The 12,500-nt window shown below is 35.1% G+C and overlaps 1 protein-coding gene across 3 annotated transcripts in view; it reads right to left on the reverse strand.

The window, feature by feature from the left end:
* The window catches only part of LOC106879088 (voltage-dependent calcium channel type A subunit alpha-1), a 676,127-nt gene that overhangs the window by 647,311 nt on the left and 16,316 nt on the right, over positions 1–12,500 (reverse strand). The window lies entirely within an intron of this gene.

A 12,500-nucleotide genomic window follows, 5' to 3' on the forward strand; every position in this document is an offset into this window, starting at 1 on the left:
ATTCTTATATACACATATATATCCATATATTCTTATATACACATATATATCCATATATTCTTATATACACATATATATCCATATATTCTTATATACACATATATATCCATATATTCTTATATACACATATATATCCATATATATATATATATATATAAAGGTATTTCAAACAGATGAATGGCTTGCACCTTTGTAAGATTGTATTAAACTAACAGCACCGACACCCTACAACTTAATCGATACAAATATTTGCATTTTTATGGGGTTCTATTGACATACACCCTGAAACACTTATCGATTAATGATAGAAAATAATCCATAACCTTTGGATTTTGAAGGTGCACAACGGGAGCAAAACCGACGTCTCTCCTTTGTGTCTCCCTATCGGTAAACAGCATCATCTTTTCCATCATCTTCCTCTTCTTTTATTCCTTGATATTACTCATCCAAACTCTTTCGTGACCTTCCAACGATTCCTTTACTGGAATTTGTGCCACATTCATTAAAGTTAGGTTATCATATTTGTCGTAAAACCGGCACTCCGTCGGTTACCACGACGATGTTCCCGTTGATTCGATCAACCGAAGAGCCTGCTCGTGAATTTATGAGCAAGTGACTGAGCACCCCATGGACATGTGTAACCGTGACGGAGTTCTTCGGGAGATGAAGCGTGAATCTGACAAGGTTAGTCATTTGAATTACAGGTAAAACTCATTTTTTTTATTTATCTCATATTCTTTAAGTCTTCAACCTATACAAGAGAGGAATTGAATGCTCGCATTTCGAAAGATCTCCCTCCTGGGGTGATTCTTACAAATTATTCAATTAACATGTTATGTAAGAATTATTGAAACAGCTGTAGAAATGACAATTTTGAAATATCACTCACATTGCTTAATGTTGTTTCTTCAAATATGTATATGGATATATATGTATGCCTATGTATGTAGATATATGCACATATATGTGTATATATGATACATATTCGTGAATATAGATGTGTGTGGGTATGTGCGCGCGTACGTTTACATACCTATACAAACATTTATTTGTACGTAGGTACATATACATAGGCATCGACATATTCGAGCATTTGACACTATTTCAAGTAACTTCAGGTCTTTTGCTACATATACGAGTAAAAATTTTAAACACTGAAAATTCACTCTTGCGCTTCTCACACTCGCAACCAGAGAAATAGTTAAAGAGGGGCAGATAAACAGAGACGAACAGAAAAAACGAGAAGAGAACGAAGAGAAAAGAGAGAGAGAGAGAGAGAGAGAGAAAGAGAGAGAGAGAGAGACAGAGACAGAGACAGAGAGAGAGAGAGAGAGAGACAGAGAGAGAGAGAGAGAGAGAGAGATAGAGAGAGATAGAGAGAGAGAGAGATTTGAGGAATATAAAATTTGTGAACGGGATTACTTAACTATTTCGACATTATTATTTCGCGCTTCATTTATAAACATTGCATATAAATGACATACTAATTAGATAATTAAACTGCGATGCTGGAATTCTAATGAATATAAAATTGGTTCTAATAAGCCAAGGTAAATTATATTTGATGCTCATCACGAGAACGGCAACAACAACCACAACAGAAACAACTCTACGATATGTTTGTGTGAAGACTGCTAGAGATTATTCCATTTAATATCTTTGATTTCTCGAAACAATGATAAAGCTAGTTTAACTGTCTGTTTAATTAGTGGTAGGGATGTGGTGGCGCTAATGATGTCGTTTATAGTGGTGTTTAAGTATAGGTGATGGTGGCGGTGGTAGTTGTAGCAGAAGTAGGAGTTGTGGTAGGCGTGGTTGAATGCTCACACAAATACAACATACACATAATATTGTTGTAAATGAGAAGGAAATTAAAACGACAAACAATTTGGAAATTATGCCATGAAATTAATTTGGTTACAGCTGTTTCTGCTACGAGGTGCAATGCACTCATATTTAAATGCTTGTGTATCATTGTATAGTTTCATCGGAGCTTCAAGCGTGAAGGGCACTTGAATTAGAGAATATATTTACATTTATAAATATACGCAGAGAAGCATTACCAACGAAAAAGAAGCATAAACGTAGGAAGGAAATGGAGGCAGGTGTTTGAGGAGTAGTGCTTCCCTATGTATACATATATACATATAAATGTAAAATGCTTTCTCAAATAAAATTGCATGCGGTATTTGAAGCTTCGATGAAGCAATAGGATGATGCACAACCATTTAACTATGTGTGCATTGCATCTTACAGTAGAAATAGTTGTAAGCCAATGAAAATCCTGACATAATTTCTATTCCTATAGAAATATATATATATATATATATATATATTATTATTATTATTATTATTATTATTAATATTATTATTATTTATATAGATAGGGTGATAAATTGAATGTTAATTCAATTTAAAACCAAGTGGCCTAGCATATAAAAAAAAATTCTCAAAATTCAGAAAAAATTGTATTACACGTATATAAGGGATGACCACTATGTGGACATCCAATATGCTAGAAAGAGGTCATCAACTACCCAACCACAAAGAAAAATAATGTTCTCCAGAAAAAATTTCGCAAAACACCAGAGCAGGACAAAATGAGAAATATAAAACAAAGAATTAGCTGTGTACTGCTGTTTGGAACATTAACGTTTTACTTACGTAACGACATCCGGTGCTCGTCACACGTATTGAGAAGAGTATTCTCGATACGAGAACGATTATTTTTCTATGTAAATAAATTTTTTCTACATGACTTCATTCGATTTTGTAAATGAACAATCTGGTATGTTTATTTTGATGGCTATCAATGTATATAGTGAGTTTCTTTGCCCTTGGTGTCGGGATGGCAATCGGCAAGACAAGGAAACAAAATTGAAAGAAGAAGAAGGGCTTCCAATTTTGGCTCGAGACCAGCAGTTTTGGGAGAGTGGTAAGTCGATTACATCAACCCCAGTGCTCAACTGGTACTTACTTTATTGACCCCAAAAAGATGATAGGCAAAGTTGACCTCGGTGGAATTTGAACTTAGAGCGTACAGACGGACGAAACGCCGTTAAGTATTTTGTCCGTCGCGCTAACGTTTCCGCTAGCTCGCCACCTCAGTCACAATATTTATCATAGCAATAACAATGGCATTTAATTCAGGCACAATGGCCAGCGCATTCGATCCCAGCAATTGACTGGTATTTTATGAACCCTGAAAGCAGGAGAAGGAAGTGCAGAGTTTATCGGAGTTTCGCTTTGACGCCTTTGATGAACATATTTTCACTTTGTGTACAGAGAGAGAGACGACGGAATGAAATCATAAAACTAGGTTGGGTTTAGGTTAATGGAAGATTTTGAATCAATTATGCTTACAGTATTGAATATTTGAGGGAGAAAGACGAGAAGAAAAATCAATAGAAATCTCTCAGATATTAGACGTTTGTTTCAAGTTCGTTAACAGCATTTGGCACCTTAGTGGAACTGCTTTCAGTCAGTTAATTAATTTTAACATCAATTTAACATGATTATTAGATACGCCTTGCTCACTTAACTAACTTCTACTTTCTCAATCAGCTTCGGTTTTCTTTACCTTTCTTCATATGCTTTGTTGCCTGCAATATCTTAGACTAGAATTTATCGATAATATCTGAAAGCGTTAAGCAAAGAGTTAAATCTTTTCACTTAAATATGGAATAAACCTATGGAAACAATCCATTCTAAGAATTTCGTTTCTTCTCTCCATATTCAATACTTTACTTCCTTTCTTAAACTCTCTTCAAATCACTTATCTTCGTTCTTTCTTTTCCTAACCACCAACATTTCGGGTATAAAGATCTGATGTTTATATTAGGAGTCACTACATTGTCCATAAATCTACAAATATATTTCATATTCTTTTATTCTTTTCAGCCATGCGGCTGCAGTCATGCTGGAGTATCACCATGTACGTATGTATATATATATATATATATATATATATATATATATATATATATATATATATGCATTTATGTGCTTTTCTTACAGCATTAGAGCATTTGAGCTCTTATTTCTAGCAATGTGTCTGGACACCCTTAGATGCGTTTAGTGACAATTATACATTTTCGCTTATAGTTACACATTGCGCATGGCCGTTTATATATATTTATGTGTATGTGTAAACGCTTATATATATATATAGATGCATACATTCACCCACATACGCAACCATGTATGTGTGTGTGGTACATTATAGTAATAAGATTAACTTTCCGTCAAAGCCACCAGAATGGTTTTTCCCCCAGGTACATCACCACACAATTTGAGGAAAATGTAGTTAGCGATATTGGTTGTACTGGTCCCTAAGTATATGATTGGTATTTATTCTTAGAGTCAGGCCCCAAGCATTCAAGAAGCAAATTCTTCCCAAAGAGAATTAAACGATTCGGTGCAACGTCAAAGAAAAAAAAACGGCCTTGCGGTATTTTATTCCAGTACTTTGCCTTCGGAGTTCAAATTCCGTCAAAGTCAAATATACTTTTCTTTCTTCTGCAGCCAAAAAATAAAGGGAAAGTCCATTAAAGTGTATTGGAGGAATAGTCGGAACATCAGTTAGGGTGGTTGTGTTACATTTTCTACATGCTTACATATACAAACACAAAATCCTGAAACGATCGTAAGGATACATACGTTATTATATACCACTGCTCATCTAACTTCATCGTTGACTTGTAGTATTGGAATGCCTGACACCTAAAAGTTCTCATGAATCTACATCTATGGATTTCGTATTCTCACGATTTATATTTAAGATTGGCTGGATACTGTATATGAATTTTGATAAAGAAAATATTACTTATGAAAGTTTGTTCTCCACTTTATGTTTTATATATATATATATATATATATATATATATATATATATATATATATATATATATGTACATGTTTGTGTATGCATCTACCTTTATACACATGGATATATGAAAGAAAATTAATGACAAGCGAAGAGGAAATTGCGCGATGAATTTCGTTACGTTACAGCTGTTTCTGCTATTTGATGATACACAAATACACAGTTCTGAGCGCACTGCATTTTAAAGTAAAATCAACTGTAAACTAATGAAATTCACTGCATAAATTCCCGGACCTTGTCATTTATTTAATTTTATATCACACACCGTACTTGACTACAGTTTTATTCAGAAGGATAATGTTATAAAACCGAGTAATTTATAAGGCTATGCCTAAGCGCAACATTAAAAGGCATCAACATATCTACAATCTTATGCGTAACTGGTACTTATTTAATCGACCCCGAAAGGATGAAAGGCAAAGTCGACCTCGGTGTGTGTTTGTGTGTGTGTGTGTGTATGTGAATAGTAAGGGATTACTCCAAACGTTTACCGGTTAGATCTCAGTTAGGTTTATGTAAAGCCGTGTATATATATATATATATATGAAGAATTAAAGTTAATACTAATCCACTTCGTAATAATCCCTATTATTACTATTCTTGATTTCAAATTCCGCCGATGTTGATTTGGGCTTTCTTCCTTTCGGATAAGTACCAGTTAAATGCAGGGGTCGAGGTAATCGACTCATCCCCTTCCCCAAAGTTTGAAACCATTATCATCATTTTGATATATATATATATATATATATATATATATATATATATTATATCTGCCTGTGAATATGGATGTACACGTGTGTGTATATATATATATATATATATATATATATATATATATATAATTATACCCATGTATATGTTTATACACACGTGTGTGTGTGTGTGTGTGTGTGTGTGTGTGTGTGTGTGTGTGTGTGTGTGTGTGTGTGTGCCTATAAATATGTAGACATGCACACACATTCATGTGTGTGTGAGAGGGAGAGTGAGCGTGTGTCTCGCATGCCTATGTGGGTGTAAAAGGCCTGTTTTACTGCGGTTGTTTCCCTGTATGGAAGAAGGAAAGCATGCGCGCCACGCACTCGCGCGGAGTCTCCTGCAATGTTTATCGTACAGGAGTTCACTAAGTGTTGTTACAGCAGGAGGAAAAGTACTGCTGCACTGCTGCAGCAACGGCAGCAGCGGCAGCAGTAGTAGTAGTAGGCCTTGCAGTTGTTTACGTAAACACCTGCGAAACTATTGTTAGGTGGATGCAATTCATCATAATTTCAAGAATTTATTACATCAACAAACAGTGATGAGACCATGTGACCACTTATGAATTTACATACGTGTGTGTGTGTGTGTGCGTACTTACATATACCTATACACACACACAAACATGTCACTGTCAACGCTATTCTTGTTAAAGAATAATAAATTTTCTCTCTTCAAAAAAATATTAACTCGTTAGTTTAATGTAAAATTGCATTTAATATAACCCACAAAAACAAACACATACACGCTTTTATATATACATACATGTATGTATGTATGTATGTATGTATGTATGTATGTATGCATGCATGCATGCATGCATGTATGTATGCAACACATAATGTAGAGAAGAAATATTAGATTATTCCCTCTGACAGGAAGCAGATTATAGTATTAGTGATCGTTCGTTTAAAGAATTCCTCCCAGCGGAGCGATCAGATTAATTCTTTAAACAAGGAAACAGCACCAGTGCCATCAGTGGCATGAGGTTCATAGATACACACACACACACACACACACGCACACACACGTATATATATACATATAGTGAGTAGGGATTAATGAATTCAGATGTTTACCACAAAGCCATTGAACAAACTTCCGTCTTCCTGCCGACATCACGAACTTCGGCACCAACTCCTTTAATTAAAACTGAATGGTTTTTCACCTAAGTGATCAGCCGAATGCTTATTGCTTTATTTCGATCAGTTCATCAGAACTGTAATTGCCACTTTGTAGCAGAGAGCACATGAGGTTCATGACGAGGTCGTCGTCATCCTTAAACATCAATAAACCTGCTGCTTCACTGGTCACCCTAATTTGTTGAAACAATTGTAATCCACGGAGGAAACGGTATGCCGTAAACATTCGCCCTTCCCTTGTTTTCTGTGTGTGTGTGTGTGTGTGTGTGTGTGTGTGTGTGTGTGTGTGTGTGTGTGTGTGTGTGTGTGTGTGTGTGTGTGTGCGTGCGTGCGTCGACTCATTTCCTACATTAAACAGAAGAAATAGAATCATAAATTCAATTAGCTGTCTTTAATTACTCCAGTAATTATAGCGATACAATTTACTCTAACCTTTGATTCACAAACTTTGTATCTGTATTTTTATATATTCTCTTTAGTTTCGAAGCCAATATTTCACAGTGGAAAATATCAAATTTTCACCGAATACTCTGCTGCTGGATGATTTTTTTTTTCTCCACAAGTCACGAATAAATTTATCTCTAAAATCAAAAACGTTTCTACCTGGGTAGTTAAATTGGTAAGATTGTTAGGTTGGCCAAAATGTCCATTCGGTTTTTAAAATAAGACACAAGTTTTGAACTCAAAGCTATTTACTCAATCAATTATATAATTATCATATCGTTCCAGTATCGTCTGCCATTCTGTGGACAAATCCATTATTCCCTACTCAAAGTACTTCCTGTCTTTGCTGCTGGTGAACTTTTACATCCTCTTCAGAGTTGGACGTCTGTCCATTCAATGAAATCTGAAGGAACCGAAACAGGTGGAAAGCTGAAGGTGCAAGGCCACGCTAATATAGAGATTGCAGCAAAACTTCCCAGCCAGTCCCTAGTAAGTTCTTTCACACCTGCAAAGAAGTGTGCAGTCTGGCATTGTCGTGATGAAAGACAACGTCCGTAAGACAACACCTTTTCAATCCCAACAAATTGAAACCATGGCCTTCTTCCGGTTCAGTCCTGCTTCGGAGGGGGTTCCTGGTGGTTTGCCACGCTTTCTACATAAACGTTTTCGCTTCACATTGTTATAGACGATCCATTTTTCGTTCCTTCCACCATTCTCCGCAACGAATCGCATATGTAAAGCCGTTGGGTGAGTTTGGCTTAATTCAGTTGACCCAAATATCGAAAGAACTGACGTAATCAATCAAATGTAAATGGTTTTCAACTGACGATTTGGATATTTGGTATACATGTGCGATCATTATAGTCATATAATAGGGGTTGGTGGCGCTGTTAATCGTAGTTGCATCTTGAACCGAAGAATTTCCGAATCAGAGTCTTGGTAAACTATTTCTTGCACTAAAGTTCCATAACAACATCCTCACCGTACACAGCGCATCTCGTTCCACAGGTTTCAGTCCTCCTGTTGTTTTACTGTCGCGTATGTATGTATATGTATATATATATGTGTGTGTGTGTGTATGTGTGTGTGTGTGTGAGAGTACATATATATACACATATATACAGTATATATATATATATATATGTATATACACACATATATTCATATATACATATGCACGTATATATCCATATATTCTTATATACACATATATATCCGTATATTCTTATATACACATATATATCCATATATTCTTATATACACATATATATCCATATATTCTTATATACACATATATATCCATATATTCTTATATACACATATATATCCATATATTCTTATATACACATATATATCCATATATATATATATATATATAAAGGTATTTCAAACAGATGAATGGCTTGCACCTTTGTAAGATTGTATTAAACTAACAGCACCGACACCCTACAACTTAATCGATACAAATATTTGCATTTTTATGGGGTTCTATTGACATACACCCTGAAACACTTATCGATTAATGATAGAAAATAATCCATAACCTTTGGATTTTGAAGGTGCACAACGGGAGCAAAACCGACGTCTCTCCTTTGTGTCTCCCTATCGGTAAACAGCATCATCTTTTCCATCATCTTCCTCTTCTTTTATTCCTTGATATTACTCATCCAAACTCTTTCGTGACCTTCCAACGATTCCTTTACTGGAATTTGTGCCACATTCATTAAAGTTAGGTTATCATATTTGTCGTAAAACCGGCACTCCGTCGGTTACCACGACGATGTTCCCGTTGATTCGATCAACCGAAGAGCCTGCTCGTGAATTTATGAGCAAGTGACTGAGCACCCCATGGACATGTGTAACCGTGACGGAGTTCTTCGGGAGATGAAGCGTGAATCTGACAAGGTTAGTCATTTGAATTACAGGTAAAACTCATTTTTTTTATTTATCTCATATTCTTTAAGTCTTCAACCTATACAAGAGAGGAATTGAATGCTCGCATTTCGAAAGATCTCCCTCCTGGGGTGATTCTTACAAATTATTCAATTAACATGTTATGTAAGAATTATTGAAACAGCTGTAGAAATGACAATTTTGAAATATCACTCACATTGCTTAATGTTGTTTCTTCAAATATGTATATGGATATATATGTATGCCTATGTATGTAGATATATGCACATATATGTGTATATATGATACATATTCGTGAATATAGATGTGTGTGGGTATGTGCGCGCGTACGTTTACATACCTATACAAACATTTATTTGTACGTAGGTACATATACATAGGCATCGACATATTCGAGCATTTGACACTATTTCAAGTAACTTCAGGTCTTTTGCTACATATACGAGTAAAAATTTTAAACACTGAAAATTCACTCTTGCGCTTCTCACACTCGCAACCAGAGAAATAGTTAAAGAGGGGCAGATAAACAGAGACGAACAGAAAAAACGAGAAGAGAACGAAGAGAAAAGAGAGAGAGAGAGAGAGAGAGAGAAAGAGAGAGAGAGAGAGACAGAGACAGAGACAGAGAGAGAGAGAGAGAGACAGAGAGAGAGAGAGAGAGAGAGAGATAGAGAGAGATAGAGAGAGAGAGAGATTTGAGGAATATAAAATTTGTGAACGGGATTACTTAACTATTTCGACATTATTATTTCGCGCTTCATTTATAAACATTGCATATAAATGACATACTAATTAGATAATTAAACTGCGATGCTGGAATTCTAATGAATATAAAATTGGTTCTAATAAGCCAAGGTAAATTATATTTGATGCTCATCACGAGAACGGCAACAACAACCACAACAGAAACAACTCTACGATATGTTTGTGTGAAGACTGCTAGAGATTATTCCATTTAATATCTTTGATTTCTCGAAACAATGATAAAGCTAGTTTAACTGTCTGTTTAATTAGTGGTAGGGATGTGGTGGCGCTAATGATGTCGTTTATAGTGGTGTTTAAGTATAGGTGATGGTGGCGGTGGTAGTTGTAGCAGAAGTAGGAGTTGTGGTAGGCGTGGTTGAATGCTCACACAAATACAACATACACATAATATTGTTGTAAATGAGAAGGAAATTAAAACGACAAACAATTTGGAAATTATGCCATGAAATTAATTTGGTTACAGCTGTTTCTGCTACGAGGTGCAATGCACTCATATTTAAATGCTTGTGTATCATTGTATAGTTTCATCGGAGCTTCAAGCGTGAAGGGCACTTGAATTAGAGAATATATTTACATTTATAAATATACGCAGAGAAGCATTACCAACGAAAAAGAAGCATAAACGTAGGAAGGAAATGGAGGCAGGTGTTTGAGGAGTAGTGCTTCCCTATGTATACATATATACATATAAATGTAAAATGCTTTCTCAAATAAAATTGCATGCGGTATTTGAAGCTTCGATGAAGCAATAGGATGATGCACAACCATTTAACTATGTGTGCATTGCATCTTACAGTAGAAATAGTTGTAAGCCAATGAAAATCCTGACATAATTTCTATTCCTATAGAAATATATATATATATATATATATATATTATTATTATTATTATTATTATTATTAATATTATTATTATTTATATAGATAGGGTGATAAATTGAATGTTAATTCAATTTAAAACCAAGTGGCCTAGCATATAAAAAAAAATTCTCAAAATTCAGAAAAAATTGTATTACACGTATATAAGGGATGACCACTATGTGGACATCCAATATGCTAGAAAGAGGTCATCAACTACCCAACCACAAAGAAAAATAATGTTCTCCAGAAAAAATTTCGCAAAACACCAGAGCAGGACAAAATGAGAAATATAAAACAAAGAATTAGCTGTGTACTGCTGTTTGGAACATTAACGTTTTACTTACGTAACGACATCCGGTGCTCGTCACACGTATTGAGAAGAGTATTCTCGATACGAGAACGATTATTTTTCTATGTAAATAAATTTTTTCTACATGACTTCATTCGATTTTGTAAATGAACAATCTGGTATGTTTATTTTGATGGCTATCAATGTATATAGTGAGTTTCTTTGCCCTTGGTGTCGGGATGGCAATCGGCAAGACAAGGAAACAAAATTGAAAGAAGAAGAAGGGCTTCCAATTTTGGCTCGAGACCAGCAGTTTTGGGAGAGTGGTAAGTCGATTACATCAACCCCAGTGCTCAACTGGTACTTACTTTATTGACCCCAAAAAGATGATAGGCAAAGTTGACCTCGGTGGAATTTGAACTTAGAGCGTACAGACGGACGAAACGCCGTTAAGTATTTTGTCCGTCGCGCTAACGTTTCCGCTAGCTCGCCACCTCAGTCACAATATTTATCATAGCAATAACAATGGCATTTAATTCAGGCACAATGGCCAGCGCATTCGATCCCAGCAATTGACTGGTATTTTATGAACCCTGAAAGCAGGAGAAGGAAGTGCAGAGTTTATCGGAGTTTCGCTTTGACGCCTTTGATGAACATATTTTCACTTTGTGTACAGAGAGAGAGACGACGGAATGAAATCATAAAACTAGGTTGGGTTTAGGTTAATGGAAGATTTTGAATCAATTATGCTTACAGTATTGAATATTTGAGGGAGAAAGACGAGAAGAAAAATCAATAGAAATCTCTCAGATATTAGACGTTTGTTTCAAGTTCGTTAACAGCATTTGGCACCTTAGTGGAACTGCTTTCAGTCAGTTAATTAATTTTAACATCAATTTAACATGATTATTAGATACGCCTTGCTCACTTAACTAACTTCTACTTTCTCAATCAGCTTCGGTTTTCTTTACCTTTCTTCATATGCTTTGTTGCCTGCAATATCTTAGACTAGAATTTATCGATAATATCTGAAAGCGTTAAGCAAAGAGTTAAATCTTTTCACTTAAATATGGAATAAACCTATGGAAACAATCCATTCTAAGAATTTCGTTTCTTCTCTCCATATTCAATACTTTACTTCCTTTCTTAAACTCTCTTCAAATCACTTATCTTCGTTCTTTCTTTTCCTAACCACCAACATTTCGGGTATAAAGATCTGATGTTTATATTAGGAGTCACTACATTGTCCATAAATCTACAAATATATTTCATATTCTTTTATTCTTTTCAGCCATGCGGCTGCAGTCATGCTGGAGTATCACCATGTACGTATGTATATATATATATATATATATATATATATATATATATATATATATATATGCATTTATGTGCTTTTCTTACAGCATTAGAGCATTTGAGCTCTTATTTCTAGCAATGTGTCTGGA

Source organism: Octopus bimaculoides, chromosome 21, assembly GCF_046866305.1.
Source record: "Octopus bimaculoides isolate indiv1 chromosome 21, ASM4686630v1, whole genome shotgun sequence".
NCBI classification, from domain to species: Eukaryota; Metazoa; Mollusca; class Cephalopoda; order Octopoda; family Octopodidae; genus Octopus; species Octopus bimaculoides.